General features: G+C 46.4%; 1 long non-coding RNA gene across 1 annotated transcript; it reads right to left on the minus strand.

The window, feature by feature from the left end:
* Positions 1–2,265: 2,265 nt before the first annotated feature.
* LOC132594052 (uncharacterized) lies at positions 2,266–13,110 on the minus strand. The gene is made up of 5 exons (XR_009560155.1): positions 11,482–13,110; positions 10,931–11,001; positions 10,692–10,732; positions 6,254–6,437; positions 2,266–3,086 (listed from the first exon to the last, which is right to left on the minus strand). It is a non-coding gene; the product is annotated as an uncharacterized lncRNA (long non-coding RNA).
* Positions 13,111–18,884: the final 5,774 nt, after the last annotated feature.

Raw genomic sequence — 18,884 nt, forward strand, 5'->3', positions numbered from 1 at the left:
TCTTGTGGCCTCTCCCGTTGCGGAGCACAGGCTCCGGACGCGCAGGCTCAGCGGCCATGGCTCACGGGCGCAGCCGCTCCGCGGCATGTGGGATCTTCCCGGACCGGGGCACGAACCCGTGTCCCCTGCATCGGCAGGCTGACTCTCAACCACTGCGCCACCAGGGAAGCCCATAGTCAGTGTTTTATTTACGTTCCTACCTGGCGCTTCTATGCCTCCTCCTCCCTCTCTCAAGGCTGCAGTTTTCTCAAGTGTTGTCGGCAGATGCTTCCCCTCCAACAGGTCCTGTGAGGAAACGCTCAAGTCCACGGTTACATTTCCAGCTTCTCCCCGCAGGGTTCATCTCCCACCTCCAGGTGGCGCTCCTGGAAAGGATATAAGACCCCTGATTCATATTCTGTCTCTCCCTCTCCCTCTCTTCCCCTCTCCCCCTCCCTGTTCTCCAGGCTGTCCCAGAACATCTTCAGAGCTGTCAGCACAGTCCTGAGCCCTTGAGAGGTTCCAAACGTGAGCGAGAGCCCATTCTTCTCTGGGTCGTGCCCCTCCCCCCATACTAGTGCTCTGAGTGGCTCAGTTGAAGCTTTTCCCCCTTGAAGCTTGAAGTGCGAAAACATCCTCGCCACATTCCTATGTCGAAGAGAGACTGGAACCCACAGCGCACCAAGTGCTCTTGTAAACAAAGATGAAGACAAAACAAAACAGCTCTTCAGCACCAGGTGGAAAACGGACCCGGGGTGGAGAAGTTGGGTTTCTGGCTTAAGTCACGCGTGGATGGTCCCACTTTCGAGTCTGGCCTCATTGGCACCTATAGTCTGTGGGTCTGGGCAGAAACTGAGTTTACAATGATCCTCCTTTAATGTTCTGTTATATATGTGTGCAGACACCTTGCAAATGTCGCACAAGGGCAAGTTCTGAAGACAAATGGATGGTAGGAGTCCATTTTCACCAAAAAGCAAACACAAACAAGTAAACAAACAAAAAAAACCCCACAAGAATTCATGAATAGATGCACACAAAAATGAAAGGTGGGGCTTCCCTGGTGGCGCAGTGGTTGAGAGTCCGCCTGCCGATGCAGGGGACACGTGTTCGTGCCCCGGTCCGGGAGGATCCCACATGCCGCGGAGCCGCTGAGCCTGAGCGTCCGGAGCCTTTGCTCCGCAACGGGAGAGGCCACAACAGTGAGAGGCCCACGTACCTCAAAAAAAAAAAAAAAAAGAAAGAAAAAGAAAAGAAAGGTGAGGGCTTCCCTGGTGTCGCAGTGGTTGGGAGTCCGCCTGCCGGTGCAGGGGACACGGGTTCGTGCCCCGGTCCGGGAAGATCCCACATGCCGCGGAGCGGCTGGGCCCGTGAGCCACGGCCGCTAGGCCTGCGCGTCCGGAGCCTGTGCTCCGCAGCGGGAGAGGCCACAGCAGTGAGAGGCCCGCGTACCGCAAAAAAGGAAAAAAAAAAAAAAAAGAAAGGTGACATTCACCAAAGCGTTAACAAGGGATGGGAACTTGAGTAATTTCTTGTTTTAAGTACGTGGATGTGCTATTTCTTACATGAAAATAGTGTCTGTATAATAAAATGTACTGCAGTAAGCGTTGATGGGTGATGCATGTAAATGGCCTGAATACCATTCATTCCTCAGAAGGTCACTTTATTTTGGTTGTTTTGCAGCTGTCGGTTCATTGCCTCCGGTCAAGGCACAGAAACAGCTGAGTCTTTTCTGTATCCGTCGCTGGAACCACAGTTAAAGATTCCTTTTGGAAAGGGAACAGAAAGTTGGAGGCTAGAGCTGTGGAATCTGGGAGAGAGCCGTGGGCGTCTGCAGAGCCATTTCCTCTGCACCACGAGTGTCATAAGCAAGAACAAATCTGACTCCATATTAAATCTGTTTCTTTGACTTTAACCTTTACTTTCTGTGGCTTTTGTTACAAGTTATTCACTAAGAGGATGTTGCCTATGCTAAAAGCATACATAATGGCCTGTCGCAGGGAACCCTGCTGCCTCTGCCTGAATGTTAAACTAAAATACCTTTGTTCAGCTCCCAGGGAAATATCCTGACCCAGCCCACCTGTGAATAGCTGCTGGAAAGAAGATATTAACGCATCCCCTCCCCAGTCTGGCCAAACCAGGAGATATCTGCAAAACCCTCCGGCCTTTTTACTTTATCCCCTCACCTGCCCCTCTCTGTTCTGTGAAAAGCTAGCAGCCAGGCTCCGGTAAGATAGTTCTCTGGGACTCTAGCCCACCATTTTCTTGAACTCCTGTCTTACCAAATAAAGTTGTTATTCCTTGTTCCAACACCTCCCGATTTATTGGCCTGTCGTGCGTGGAGCAGAACAAGCTTGGACGCGGTAACACGAGGAAACGCCAGAGGGCTTGCCTCCAGTTGAATGAGATTGCCTCCAGAGAATGATGATTAAAAAGCTTCAGCTGAACCCCCATGGCACCCATGCTCTGAAACAAGACGGATGACATTTTTTTAAAGGATGCACCTGCCAACCTCAAATTGGCACCTGCCAGCTACCTCTACAAGGATTCGATCATGAGCTGCTGCCCCTGCTGACCTTCCACATGCCCTGAAAGGAGCTCAGGGAGGAGACCAGGAATGAGGCGCTCTGTGCTCTGGGGAGAACTGGCAGAACAGGTCTTCAGAGAGTTAGAGATTTTCAGGAGAAGATTTTAGGAGCCCAATTCTTGCAACTCCTCATATCTAGAAAAGCACTGAAATCCTTCATGGTGACGTCTGCTCCCTGTGACTAGCAGAAACCTTCTGCAATAATGTGTGGTTGATGGCATGGACCCACGCACCCTTCACCAAAATCCATATGTACTGACCTTCCCCCCGCCTCTTCGGAGCAGTTTCTCAGAGCTCTCTGAAATGCTATCTCCAGGGCTACAGTCCTCATTTTGCCCCAAATAAAACTTGACTCACAGTTCCCACGTGGCGCATTGTTTTTTCAGCCCACACACTCTAAAGTGACTACTCAACTGAGGGACCTGACCGGTAATCCTCAACATGGTCAAGGTCATTCAAAACAAGGAGGGTCTGAGAAATTGTTGCAGTCGAGAGGAGACACATTGTATAAATGTAATATATCCTGGAAAGGAACAAAGGACATTAAGTAAAAACTAAGGAAATCTGAATAAATTGTGGGCATTACTTAACAATAACGTATCTATACTGGTTCATTATTTGTGACAAATGTATCATACTAAGAGTAAGATATTGAAAAAAAAGAGTAAGATATTAATAGGGGAAACTGGTAATAGGCAATAAAGTAAATAGGAATCTCTGCACTATCTTTGCAATTTTCTGTCAATCTAAAATTATTCTAAAATTTTTTTAAAATTTTAGGGAATTCCCTGGCAGTCCAGTGCTTAGACTCAGCGCTTCCACTGCGGAGGGCCCGGGTTCCATCCCTGGTCAGGGAACTAAGATCCCACAAGCTGCGCGGTGTGGCCATAAATAAGTAAATAAATAAAAGTTTTTTAAAAATTTAAAGGATGAGACAAAGAAGCCTATGAGGAGTACATTGCAACCCTTTCTAACATGATGACGTCTTCGTGAGATGTCTGCTCATATCTCATAAAGCACAATCACACCCAGCCTGTTCCTCAATTAACCATTAGCAGAGGGTATGGGATTAACATGATGAGCTAAGAGCGTGTATAGTTTCACATGCAACAGAATCACCCGGAGCAATTGTTAGATCATAGATTGCTGAAGCTCACCCTCGGAGTTTCTGATTCAGTAGGTCCGTTTAGGACCCAATTATTTGTATTTCTGACCACTTCCCAGGCAATGCCGTTGTCGCCGCCCTGGAGACCACACTTTGAGAACCACTGGCTTGCTAAGCCTTAGACTGATCAAGATTCACATCTGGGGCCAGAAAGGGCCAAATATCACCAAGACTTAAGGATGGTTACTCGATACCTGAACAAGATCAGAATTCTCTTAGCAAAGCAGCTTGTGAGGAGTGGCTGTCTCCTGTATGTTACAATGGCTTTCATCATTTCCCCCCCTTCTATTAGTATCATCACACTGGCTCTTTGGAAACATTCCTCAATCAGATCTTCTCAGCAATTTGGTCTTCAGCTGCATCCATTCTACTGTTTATCCTGTTATAGGCTAATATTAAACTCTATTTGCCGTCATATGTTCTCATGCCTAGTACTTCCACAAAACCCTTGCTTTATAGATTATCGTTCTTTTTTTCACATTGCTAACATGTTTCCTTATCTCTTTGCCGTATATTTCTTTCTTAAAAAACATCTTTTAAAACTATTTATTGATTTAGGCTGCGACGGGTCTTAGTTGTGGCATGTGGGATCTTTTAGTTGCAGCATGCAAACTCTTAGTTGCGGCATCTAGTTCTCCGACCAGGGATCGAACCGGGGCCCCCTGCACTGGGAGTGGGAAGTCTTACCCACTGGACCACTCGGGAAGTCCCTGTTTGTAGTATATTTCTTATACTTATTTAAATTCTTGGTCCACCTAACGCCCCTCCCCCAATAATCATGGCCTCACCCCACCAATCAACTCTTTAGGGACAGAGCTTTATAGTCAACCCCATGGGGAGAATGTGACAGTTTTATGACACAGCTGTACGTTATTTGACACTCCTTCCTTCAAGAGGTGGGGTCTGTGACCCTGTCCCCTCCAATATTAGTGAGTCTGTGGTTGCTCTGGTCAATACTCTGGCAGATCTGACCCCAGGCAACTTCCATATCTAGGTCATAAGACGTGATCCAACTTCTGCCTTGTTTACTGAGCCGCCATGCAAGGAGTCCAACTACCCTGATGTCACCATGCCATGAGGAAGCCTAAGACACACAGAGAGGCCATGTGTACACACTCCAGCCACCTGTCCCCTAGCCGAGCCCAACCTCGGAGTCACCCCAGCCTGGCACCAGATATGTAAGTCAAGAAGCTTCCAGGTGATTCTGGTTCATCCCAGTACCCCACCCCTCATGCCACCCTCAGCTGGTCAAGTCTTCCCAGCTGGAGCTGCAGACACGGTGCAGCAGACGCAGCCATCATCTCTATGCTCTGTCCAAACGCCTGACCCGTAGCATCTGTGAGCATGATACAGCGAAGGTTGTTTTATGTCACTAAGTTTCGGATGGTTTGGTATAAATCAATAGATACCCAGAGCAGAGAAGCAGCATTGGGAAGAGTCAAGGGTCCCAATTTGAAGGGATGAAGTGGTGAAAGCCTTTTGTCCTGTGGCCCCTGCTGTAGGTCATTGCTGCCTTTTTTTTTTTTTTTTTTTTGCGGTACGCGGGCCTCTCACTGCTGTGGCCTCTCCCGTTGTGGAGCACAGGCTCCGGACGCGCAGGCTCAGCGGCCGTGGCTCACGGGCCCCGCCGCTCCGCGGCACGTGGGATCTTCCCGGACCGGGGCACGAACCCGCGTCCCCTACATCGGCAGGCGGACGCTCAACCACTGCGCCGCCAGGGAAGCCCTGCTGCCATTTTTTGTCACTAGGAGGAAGCCCGTGATTGTCTTCAGCCCAAGCGGGATGCAGACGGGGCAGCAAGGCTCACCAGCCGCTCTTGCCCTAAGCCTAGCGTCTAATACGATAACACTTAGAACTGTAACTAACATCTCCTTACAGAAACTCAACCTCATCCTACATGAAATACACTCGGACCTCCGTATCCATGGGTTCTGCGTCTGCGGATTCAGCCGACTGCGAATGCAGAATGTGCCAGCGGGAAGGGCCGGCCGTACTACACCATTTTATATAGACGACTTGAGCATCCGTGGGATTTTGGTATCTGTGGGGATCCTGGAACCAATCCCCCACAGATACCAAGGGGTGATGTACTCTCATTTCCAGCCTCAAGCCGCTTGCCCAACCCCATAAGACTCCCCAAAGCAGAGAAGGGTTTGGACACATGGGGTCCCTTTGTCCTGTTCCAAAGACCCTTGTTCAGTTCGGCAGTTTGAGAAAGGGAGCAAAGCTGGGGAGGTCACTCCCTCTCCCCAGCTTCTGTCTTCTGCCCCACGGTTTGGTTTGTCTTTTGCTGACCCTACAGGAAATGAGATGTGGTTTATTTCTACATCGTACTCTTAAAAGCCATCCCCTACTGAGCTTCTCTTGGCATGAGTCCTCCACTGACACAATAAAAATTCACTATCAGATTCTAAGTCATAAAATAGAATTACCGTACGATTCAGCAATTCCACTTTTGGGTATATACCCAGAAGAATTGGAAGCAGGGACTCGGATATGTATATTTGCATCAGATATCTGTATACCTGTGTTCATAGCAGCGTTATTCACGATAACCAAAAGGTAGCTTAAACAACAGAAATGTATTTCCCATAATTCTGGAAGCTAGAAATCCAAGATCAAGGTGCTGGTAGGTTGGTTTCTCCTGAGAGCTCGCTTTCTGGCTTGCAAATGAGTGCTTTCTCACTGTGTCCTCACGTGGCCTTTTCTCTGTGGGGGGGGGGTGGTGGTGGAGGGAGAAAGAGAGAGAGAAAGAGACAAAGGGAGGGAGGGAGGGAGGGAGAGAGAGAGGGAAAGAGATCAGTCTCTGGTTTCTCTTCTTATAAGGACACCAGTCCTATGGGATTAGGGTCCATCCTTAGGACCTCATTAAATCTTATTTACCTCCTTAAAGGCCCTATCTCCAAATATAGTCACATTGGAGGTTAGGGCTTCAACATATGAATTTTGGGCAGATTCCATTCTGTCCATAACACCATACAGTGAACTATTATTCAGTCTTAAAAAGGAAGGAAATTCTGATGCACGCTACAACATGGATGAAACTTGAAGACATTATGCTAAGTGAAAGAGGCCAGTCACAGAGAGACCAGTACTGTATAATGATTCCACTTATACGAAGTACCCAGAGTAGTCAAATTTATACAGAAAATAGTTGCCAGGGGCTTGAGGCAGAGGGGAATGGGAGTTATTGTTTAGTAGATACAGAGTTTCAGTTTGGGAAGATGAGAAAAGTTCTGGAGACTGATGACAACGTGAATGGATTTAAAGCCACTGAAATGTACCCTTAAAATGATTATCGTGGTAAAAAAAATTCTAATGCATATGGATTAACCAGAAAATTCCTAGGCACTGCAGCAGACAGAATAAGATGGAGAAGTTATGGGCACCCTGTGATATGAATATTGAAAACTGCAACGCAGGGACTCTGCAGGGGGCTCAGGTTCAATCTCTGGTCAGGGAACTAAGATCCCATAAGTCTCGTGGTGTGGCCAAAAACAAAACAAAACAAAACAAAAAACAAAAAAACTGCAAAGCAAATCTGCAGGAGAGCAAAACTTCTAACCAAGTGATGTGGTCGGTCAAAGCACCTTGAGTGATTACCCTGGGATGAACCCCAGCTTTGGGGCTTTCATTGCACTGTATGAGAATTGAATCTGTAGGGATTAGACCCTGGTTGGGGAAACAGGAGACTGAATACTGGTGCACCAGAATCCTGTTAAGCAAGTCCTGCTCATTTCTGGAACTATTTCATTTATCCAGTTATTTAAGAAATATTTATTGAGCATGTATGCTGTGCCGGGCATTTGGGGGGAAGCAATCAGAATCCCCACCTTCGTGGAGCTTATATTCTACTTGGAAAGATGGGCACAAACAAGCAAATAATATTTATAGATTGTGATGAGCGTTATGCTACATGTAAACAGGGTGGTGCTATATAACATAATTGTGTGGAGGGTAGGTCTTACCTTTAGGAAACAGTCAAGGAGCGCTTTGAAGGAAATGTGTTTCAGCTGAGAATTAAAGGCTGTGAATTATCCAGCCGTGAGAAATGTAAAGGGGATGACATTTCAGGCAGAAGATACAGGCAGTGAAAAGGCCCTGAGGCAGGAGTGAGCTTGGCATGTTCTAGTTCTAAAAAGGGACACTCAGTCAGTGTGGCTGGAGCAGAGAAGGCTGGTCAGAACTTAGCACGAGGGCTTCCCTGGTGGCGCAGTGGTTAAGAATCTGCCTGCCAATGCAGGGGACACGGGTTCCAGCCCTGGTCTGGGAAGATCCCACATGCCGCGGAGCAACTAAGCCCGTGCGCCACAACTAGTGAGCCTGTGCTCTAGAGCCGCGAGCCACAACTACTGAGCCCACGTGCCACAACTACTGAAGCCCGTGTGCCTAGAGCCCGTGCTCCACAACAAGAGAAGCCACCGCAATGAGAAGCCCACGCACCGCAACAAAGAGTAGCCCCCGCTTGTCACAACTAGAGAAAAGCCCGCGCGCAGCAATGAAGACCCAACGCAGCCAAAAATAAAATAAATTAAAAAAAAATAATGATAATAACTTAGCATGAGAAGAGAGGCCAGGCCTCACAGAACTTTGCAAGCCACAACAAGAAATCTGAAGTTCTGTCTAAGCGGAAAAAAGAAGTGCAGTGTGGAAAACGCAGTCATTAACACTGAGGAGGGAGCCACGCAAACTCCTAAGCCCGTCTTATCTTGTGGCTTTTCACTTCTCTCATTTCAGTGTTTTTCCTTGCACGTGAAAAACGAGTAGGCAAGGAATATTTTTTACAGCTGCTGTTGTGAGATTCTGCAGTGTTTCCCCTCCTCTTCACAAAGATTGTGCAACATCTGTTAAAGCAAGGAAGAGGGGCAGGGCTGAGGAGGGGGCGGCCCTCGGCCTCCACAGGTATCCCCCAGCCTGAGCCACCAAAATTCCTCACCCAGCTTATCACAATCACCCCCTAAATGATGACCCTGCTTCTGGCTCATGCACCACGTCAACCATGTGGTCTCAACACGGCAGACAGAGGGATCCTTTAAAAATAGAATGGCCCGATTTAGCACATTCAAATCCAGAATGCCCAGTTAAACTTACATTTCAGATCAACAGCAACAAAATTTTGGTATGAGTACGTCCCTTGTAGTTTTAGGGAGATATTTATACTAAAAAAATATTCACTGTTTACCTGAAATTCAAAATTAACCAGGAGGGTCTTCCCTGGTGGCGCAGTGGTTAAGAATCCACCTGCCAATGCAGTGGACACGGGTTCAAGCCCTGGTCCGGGAAGATCCTACGTGTCACGGAGCAACTAAGCCCGTGCACCACAACTACTGAGCCTGCGCTCTAGAGCCCGCGAGCCACAACTACCGAAGCCCACGCGCCTAGAGCCCATGCTCCGCAACAAGAGAAGCCACCGCAATGAGAAGCCCACGCACCACAACGAAGAGTAGCCCCTGCTCGCCACAACTAAAAAAGAAAGCCCGTGCACAGCAACAAAGACCCAATGCAGCCAAAAATAAATTAATTAATTAAAAATTAACTGCGAAGCCTATATTTAATCAGGCAACCCTATTTTTTTAAAGTTATTTATTAATTTTGGCCAGGCCGAGTGGCTTGCAGGGTCTTAGTTCCCCTACCAGGGATTGAACCTGGGCCCTCGGCAGTGAAAGCATGGAGTCCTAACCACTGGACCGCCAGGGAATTCCTGGGGCAACCCTATTTTAAAACCTAAGTCAGATCATGCCCCAAACTCTGAAACAGCTCCCTATTCTACTCAGAGAAAAAGAACAACCCGAAGTCCTTAGAATGAATAAAAGTATCGTTAAAAGCCTCATTCCCCACTTTTTTTTTTCTTTCCTTATAGCCTCATCTCCTACTTCTCCAACCACAGTGACTTCCTAGGTCACTCCTCAAACACACAAGATGCATTTCTGCCTTTGGTCTTTGAGCTGGCTGTTTCCTCTTTCTAAAATGTTCTGCCTCCAGATAAAGGTGTAACTAACTTTCTCACTTCCTTCAAGTCTTTGCTCAGCTGTTGTAACCTAGCAGGACGCTATGGGGCCTTCCCGGGACAGGGCTTCCCCCATATCCTCTGCTTTAGCTCTTCTCTGAAGTACCGAGATAACAGTATCTGATGTACATTGCCTGAGATGTTGTTTGTTTTTTGTTTTTTTAAATTTATTTTATTTATTTATTATTTTTGGCTGCGTTGGGTCTTTGATGCTGCGCGTGGGCTTTCTCTAGTTGCAGCGAGCCAGGGCTACTCTTCGTTGCAGTGCGCGGGCTTCTCATTGCGGTGGCTTCTCTTGTTGCGGAGCACGGGCTCTAAGTGAGTGGGCTTCGGTAGTTGTGGCACGTGGGCTCGGTAGTTGTGGCTTGCAGGCTCTAGAGCGCAGGCTCAGTCGTTGTGTCGCACGGGATTAGTTGCTCCACGGCATGTGGGATCTTCCCGGACCAGGGCTCGAACCCATGTGCCCTGCACTGGCAGGCAGATTCTTAACCGCTGCGCCACCAGGGAAGTCCTGGGTGAAGAATCCTGTGATGAGACTGTTATTCTGGATAATCCAGAAGGGCCCAAAGCAATCACAAGAGTCCTTATAAGAGAGAAGCAGGACTGTCAGAGTCAGAGAAGGAGATGTGAGAACAAAAGAAGATTTTAGATTTCCACGAGCCAAGGAACGGCAGCAGCCTCTCGAAAGAGTGAAAAAGCCAAGGAATGAATTCTCCCCTCGAGCCTCCAACAAGGAACATGGCCCTGCCGCACTGTGCGTTTAGCCCAGTGAGACCCACTTTGGACTTGTGCCCTCCAGAAGGCAGAACGACTTAAAGAATGCTTTAAGTCACTCAGTTTGTGTTTCTTTGTTACAGCAGCCGTCAGAAGCTTATACACTATCCTACTGAAATGCGCAACACCCTCCAGCCATTCTGATCCTCCCTTCCTTGCATCTTTTCTGATCCGTTTCTTACCTTGCATCTTCTAATCTTTCAAGTCTTCCACTTTCCCGCTTCTACAATAGAGAAATATAAAGGAGGTAAGAGTTATGGCTGGGGTCGAGAGAACCAACCTACAGGCTCTGCTAAAGATGATGGCGTGGATGCTTGGTACCACTATCCTTCCTCTAGGTGCTGAGAAAGGGAGTATGTTCCCTGAGGAACTAGTCAATCAGGCAATAAAGGGGCAGGATATTCACATGCTCTTACGGTACCATCTCGGGGCTCCTCCAGGGAGACAGAGAGTCTGGCGAGGAATGCTGGAATGCTGGAAGGAAATTGGCACCTGGGGGGGATAAAGTGGATATCAAAGCGTCTACCTTCTTCCAAGGTAATTGATGAGATATACGGTCTCTCCAGCTACAGAGCCCTAGAGAAGACCATAGTCCCCCAGTCAACTTCGGCCCCTTCACGTGCCCTGTACTGAAATGAGACATCTCGTGCTTTTTTCTTTCCCCTGATTCTCTCTTCTCCTCTAATAAGACTCTAAGTCAAAAGGTAAGTGTGGCAAATGAAAGAGTATTCTCAGAGGCATCCTCTTTACCTGTACCCATGGGCTTTGGTGCCTTGCCACGTTCTGTCCCTTGGCAGGGGAATTCTATCAGCTAGGCTGAGCTCAGCTGCAAGGAACCGATTACCTAACTCTGGCTTAAGCAATAAAGAGAATTAATCATCTTGCCCAACAGGACGGTTTTATGCAAACACTCGAGGCATGCCAGTAAGGACCAAGCCCTTTCTATCTACCACTCTGACGTCGCCTCCAGACCTTATCATAGCTGGGGCAGCTCCAAGCATCTTGTCCTGGCACCAGCACGTTCGAGCAGAAAAGAGCATCCCTCCTTGCCGTCTGTGTTCTTCTCAGGGAGAAATATCCACCCCAGAATCCCAGCTGGCTTCTTGGTATTTCCTCATCTGTCAGGTGGAATAGTAGTAGGAGCATCTCCTAGGGTTGTGAGGCTTACGTGTGTTCATGCAGAACGCTTAGGACAGTGCCTGGCACCGATGAGGCACTTCAGAAGGTTAGCTGTTATTATTATCAGTAATAACAGTCATAGTAAAAGAAGAGGAAGGAGGAGGAGGAAGAGGGAAGGAGGAAAAGGAGAAGAAGGAAGAGAAGGTGAGAAGCAGAAGAGAAAAGAAAGACATGGAATATGTCCAGAAGCTCTGGGAGCAGGACTGAGAAATTCCTCAGTCTGACTCCCAGGGTGGCCCGTGTCAGTCTCCTCCCATTTTGCCTCAAATAGGTCCAATCCTGCCCACATTCCTCCTCTCAGGAACCACTGAGGGATTTGCTCCCATCTACCCTAACACCTCTGTTGCTAGGCAACCTTCTACTACATCTCCAGCACTCAACTTTCATGGAGCATCGGGCCTCCATCAATCGTGGCTCAAGTCAGAGCCTGGTGCCTGTCGGAGGACAAGGTGAGGAAAGAGAGATTATATGAGAGATCGTAACATTAAAATAGCTACTGCTTAAGCACTTATTATATAACATTAAAATAGCTACTGCTTAAACACTTATTATATACTTACTATATAAACACATTAGCACCATGCATTATTATCATCAACAGTTAACATTTACAGAACACATACTACTTAGAGGTCTTCTACTGAAAACTTTACACGGATTAACTCATGAATCCTCGCAACAACCCTATAAAGCAGGTAATGTTATTATCCCTACTTAAGAGATGAGAAAACTGAGGCACGGTGAGGTGAAGCAACTTGCCCAAGAACATACAGCGAGGAAGCATGACTCCTTCACGAGGCTGGGACCAGTGCCTCTTGTCTCCTCACCACAAGGCTGAACAAGTCTCTCTGCAAGAGAGAGGGTAACTCCTCTCTCCCAATCCCTCTCTGTGAAGAAACACAAAGCCATGCATAAATTGACATGCAAAAAAGAAGCAGAAAGACATCACACAAATCATTTAGATGCAAACCCGTAGACAGGCACCAATACAGAGATACACCAAAGCACAGATGGACACAATTGCATAGACACAAATAGAAACCCATAGAGAAACAGCTACACAAAAACATAATGAGAGTCTTCAACACGACAGTACACCACAAACACACACAGACACACACACAGAAAAATACAGAAACAGAGATGCGCGTGCACAGAGAAATTTACACACACAACACCTTGCACATGTGCACACACAAACGGCATGTACACACAACAGAAACAAAGGCACAACCCCAAGACAACTGCAGAGGTGACAGAGCCAGAGCCAGGCATGACCCAAGAAAGGCTGGGACTAGAATGTGCCCCTCAGAGCCATTGTCCCCGGAGCCAATCTCCCTAAACAAGACCAGAGGTCAAAACCTCAGCCAGGGGCTTCCCTGGTGGCGCAGTGGTTGGGAGTCCGCCTGCCGATGCAGGGGACACGGGTTCGTGCCCCGGTCCGGGAGGATCCCACATGCCGCAGAGCGGCTGGGCCCGTGAGCCATGGCCGCTGAGCCTGCGCGTCCGGAGCCTGTGCTCCGCAACGGGAGAGGCCACAACAGTGAGCGGCCCACGTACGGCAAAAAAAAAAAAAAAAAAAACCCTCACCCAGATGCAGCCTACAGATTGTTTTCATAGAGCCACAAGCTAAGACTGGTTTGTACAAGCTTACACGGGGTTTCGCTGGGTGGTGCTGGTGCAGGGACACCCGTGAGTTTTCATACAGGCTGTTTCTTGGTCAGGGATGCGGGGTCCAAAGGTCTGATGCGAGCCAGAGGAGCTACTCCCACAGCTGCTAGCAGCAGGCCTTGGTCCCCAGCCCCGTGGGCTCGCCATGGGGCTGCTCATGACATGTTTTCCCCCAGAGTCCGAGAGAGAGAGAGAAAATAAAAGAACAACCAAGATGGGCTTCCCTGGTGGTGCAGTGGTTGAGAGTCCGCCTGCCGAGGCCCGTGAGCCATGGCCGCTGAGCCTGCGCGTCTGGAGCCAATGGGAGAGGCCACAACAGTGAGAGGCCCGCGTACTGCAAAAAAAAAAAAAAAAAAGAACAACCAAGATGAGACCCACAGTGTCTTGTATAACCGAACCTTGCAAGTGACATACCATCACTTCTGCCATATGCTATGGGTCCCACAAATCAATCCTAGTGCAGTGTAGGAGGGCACTACACAGGGTGTTCTGTCAGTCAGGGTTCTTCAGGGAAATAGAAACAATAAGATGTGGAACATATACAGAAAAAGATTTATTATAAGGAATCGGCTCACGTGATTATGGAGGCTGGCAGGTCCAAGATCTCTAGAGGCTGTACCAGCTGACTAGGGACCCGGGAGAGCTGCTGTTGCAGTTCCAGGGTGAAGGCAGTCTGCTGGGGAATGATCTCTTGCCCAGGGGAGGCTGGGCTTTTTCTTCTATTTTTTTGTCCTTCAACTGATTAGATGAGGCCCATCCATCATATAGAAAGCAATCTGCTTAACACAAAGTGCATCCTTTTTTTTTTTTTTCTGCCACGCCGCTCGGCATGCAGAATCTTAGTCTCCCAAATAGGGATCAAACCCGCACCCCCTGCAGTGGAAGCACAGAGTCTTAACCAATGGACCACCAGGGAAGTCCCCAAAGTGCATCCATTTAAACATTAATTTCTTTTAGAAACACCCTCACAGAAACACCCAGAATAACGTTTGGCCAAATATCTGGGCACAGGGACTTAGAACTAGGTAGAGGCGATGGTTGCACAACTTTGGGAATGTAATGAATGCCACTGAATTGTTCACTTAAAAATGGTTGATGGTTGGGACTTCCCCGGTGGTCCAGTGGTAAAGAATCCACCTTCCAATGCAGGGGATGTGGGTTCGATCCCTGGGCGGGGAACTAAGATCCCACATGCCACGGGGCAACTAAGCCTGCATACCACAACTACTGAGCCCACATGCCTCAACTAGAGTGCCCGCCTGTCACAAACTACAGAGCCTACGCTCTCTGGAGCCTGCCGGCCACAACTAGAGAGAGAAAACCTGCACGCCACAACTAGAGAGAAGCCCACGTGCCACAAGGAAAGATCCCACGTGCCACAACTAAGACCCGACACAGCCAAAAATAAAAATAAAGTAAAAAAAAAATTTTTTTAATGTATGACTTTAAAAAAAATGGTTGATAGTTAATTGTACGTTATGTGAATTTTACCTCAGTTAAATACACTTGTCCCTCAATATCTGAGAGAAATTCGTTCCAGGACCTGCTGCCGGTACCAAAATTCAAGGACGCTCAAGTCCCTTATTTAAATGGCATAGTATTTGCACATAACCTACACGTATCCTCTCCTATACTTTAAATAATCCCTAGATTACTTATATTACCTGACACAATGTGAATGCTATGCAAGTAGCTGTAAATACAATGTAAATGTTATGTAAATAGTCGCCTGCCTTGGCGAACTCAAGTTTTGCTTTTTGGAACTCTAGAATTTTTTTCCCCAAGTATTTTAGATCCCCACTTGGTTGTAAATAAATACCTTAGTAAACATCCTGAAGGCTCAAGAAAATGTGCCTGTAGGTCTTATCCAGCCTTCTGGCCATGAGTTTGAATCCTTTTCTTTGGGCTTTAAAAAAAACAAAAAAAGACAATTACACAGAAAAGTACATACAAAAGGATTCCATTTACATGAAGTTCAAACCTAAGCAAAACGAAACAAGCTTTTTTTAAAAAGAACAGAATTTTAGTTTGTAAAACTGCGAAGAAGAGATAAGGAACGATTTAGTCAAAATGCAGGGTGTGGCTGTTTATCTGTGAGAGCTGTGCCTTAAGGTGGGGATATTAGTAAGGAAGTACCAGCAGTTTCCAAGATACTAGTTCTTTTCCTCAGCCTGGGTTCTGAGATCAGTGGGTGCTTTTAATTTTAATTCTTTCAATGGGACGTTGAGTCTGCATTTAAGAGAATCAAACTCAGACTGTTTACAGTTGTATCCATAAGTCAGCACATACATGGTGCACTTCACATTTAAAAATAAATGTTTGCTGAATAAAAAAACCTACACATTTGGGTGTAGGGTGAAATGTCAGCCATAGGTGAATCTGAATAGAGTACGCGGGTCTTCTATACGCTATTCTGGTTCTTGCAACTTCTCTGTAAGTCTGAGATTATGTTCAAAAAAGTAAATGTAAACAACAAGGACAGAAAAGGTGGTAGATTTCAAGAAGCTTCTATTTTCCTTCACTTCAAAAAATATGAGGTGGGGGCTTCCCTGGTGGCGCAGTGGTTGGGAGTCCGCCTGCCGATGCAGGGGACGCGGGTTCGTGCCCCGGTCCGGGAGGATCCCACATGCCGCGGAGCGTCTGGCCCGTGAGCCATGGCCGCTGAGCCTGTGCGTCCGGAGCCTGTGCTCCGCAGCGGGAGAGGCCACAACAGTGAGAGGCCCGCGTACTGCAAAAAAAAAAAAAAAAAATGAGGTGACCAGATGCAAATTGATAAATTATCCCATAGTATAATGTGATTCCAGTTATTTGTCTCAGAGGGGTCTCTATTTCCTTCTCCCACTTTTGGAAAATCCACAAATATCCCAAGTGGGGAAGAGGGTGCAGAGTGAAGACCCCACTGGACCAAGGGTCATTCCCCCAAGACCAGAGGATCCCATCCCCAAGGCAGACATCTTGGGGCTTCCCTGAGTCCACTGGGCACAAAGTCAAGTAGTAAAGAAAAATTGTTCCTGATCCCTTTTCCTAGCACTTATCTCACTTTATAATTATACATTCATTAGTGTGATTATGTGATTAATATCTGTTTCCATCACCAGACTTTCAGCCAAGCAGGGGTCCCTATGCACTCTACTGTATGCCCAGCCCAAAGTGCCACTCAATAAATAATAGTGACAGCAAGACTGATGGAGTTATGACCTGTGCCAGACAGTCTTCCAGGGGCTTTGCAGAGATTATTGCAGCGTTCACTCCTCCCACACAGGGACTCTAGGAGGTAAGCGCTGCAATGAGCATGAGGAAACAGAGAGGGTAAGCGAGTTGTTCAAGCTATGAAAAGGGGGCCAGGGTTTCATACCAGACAGTCCGGGTCCAGAGCCCACATTCTCAACCACAGCCGGACACTTCTTCTGCCCCTTGAATCAGAAGCGAATGCACACCCCCAGGTCTCCGCTCAGTATCCTTAGCATGATGCCGAGTTCAGTGCATAAAGAAATAAAGAGGGGCTTCCCTGGTGGCGCAGTGGTTGAGAGTCCGCCTGCCGATGCAGAGGACACGGGTTCATGCCCCGTTCCGGGAGGATCCCATATGCCGCGGAGCGGCTGGGCCCTTGAGCCATGGCCGCTGAGCCTGCGCGTCTGGAGCTTGTGCTCCGCAACGGGAGAGGCCACAGCAGTGAGAGGCCCACGTACCGAAAAAAAAAAAAGAGACATAAAGAGAATGTCCTGCCAGAGTGCCCCACTGAATCTGAGATGGGGTGCAGCCTCAGCTAATCAAGAAAGGGTTACCCCACACCTCTTGGATGACAAATGATCTCCTCGTGGAGGAAGCTGCTTCCAACCCTGGGACAAGTCATAATTACATTATAAATGTTACAAGACTTATGCAGTATAATATGTTGTATAAATATCATGTTTTATATATATAAGTATTATATTTACATAACAGGTTATATTGTATAAATATCATGTTACATATATATTATATTTATATAATAAATTATATAAATGTTACATATATATGTATTATATTATTTATATAATATGTTATATTGTATAAATATTATATTACATCAGTGTAATCCTATGAATGCTCTATTTATATAAGATGACAGAATATTAATATATTTTATATAAAGATTATAATATATGTTATAATTATATATGATTTTATAACATATAGTTGTATTTATAATTAAACATTTATGTGAATATATTAATATATTATAATATCCATAATATCAATATAATAATCTGTTTATTATGATGTAATCATGTATTATATATAATATTGGTATAATATTATATAGAATTTTATATTAAAATATAGTATATTCTGTTAGAATTTTATATTATTATATAAATCTTCTATTTTATTAAATATATTAATTTTACAATATTACATATATTAATTGAATTTATAGTAAATATTTAAAATTATATATATTTTATGTAATATATAATATATATAATTACACATGTAATTTATAATTAAATATAGAAGCATTTAAGAGAATCACACTCACAATATTTGCATTCATAAGATGGCACATATTCCATATTTTAAACATTTTTCAACGTTTAAGAGACTTTGGCCTTTGAGATCAGCTTCAGCAATTCCTATCTAATTGAAGAATTCATTCGAGTTGTGATTTTTGAGGTGAAATACATACACTGGTCTTCATGAGAGGAGGCTGGGCCCTTGGGCTGAAGGATTTCAACCCTTGACACCAGGTCTGCATGGCCTGGTCACTGTTAGTTGTGGTTGAACAGCTTCTACCAATATTCCGTTCATAATGATACGTATATTCTCTAAGGTGATGTACACTTCCTCTACAGCAAGTCCTGAGCCCTCCTAGGAATTTCCTTTCACTTCCATATTCCTACCGACAGTGTTGTCAAGGCGATCATGGCTGTTTCTAGCAGGCACCTCAAAACACCTCCAGCTTCTACCCATTCCCCAATTCCAAAGCCACTTCTACATTTTTAGGTACTTGTTGCAGCAGAAGCCCACTTGCAGGGACTAACAGGTGTATCAGCTTGCTAGGGCTGCCCTAACAGAGTACCACAGACTGGGGGACTTAAACAACAGAAATGCACAGTCTCACGGTTCTGGAGGCTGGAAGTCCAAGCTCACGGTGTCTGCAGGGCTGGTTCCTTCTGGGGGCTGCAAGGGAGAATCTGTTCTAGGCACCGCTCCTTGGCTTGCAGACGGTCATCTTCTCCCTGTGTCTCTTCACCTCATCTTCCCTCTGCATGTATCAGTGTCCTAATCTCTCCATATAAGTACACCAGTCCTATTGGATTAGGGCCCACCCTAATGATCTCATTCTCACTTGGTCACATCTGCAAAGACCCTACCTGCAAATGAAGTCAATTATGAGGTCCTAGTGGTTAGGACCCCAACAAATACTTTCAGGAGGGACCCGTTCAACCCATAACAGTGTTTGTGTTCCAAACTGTTGAGTTTTCTGTCACTCTCTATGGGTTCATTGACATGTGACTTTGGGGCTGACAAGTAGCATGTGG

Source organism: Globicephala melas, chromosome 19, assembly GCF_963455315.2.
Source record: "Globicephala melas chromosome 19, mGloMel1.2, whole genome shotgun sequence".
In the NCBI taxonomy this organism is placed as follows: Eukaryota; Metazoa; Chordata; class Mammalia; order Artiodactyla; family Delphinidae; genus Globicephala; species Globicephala melas.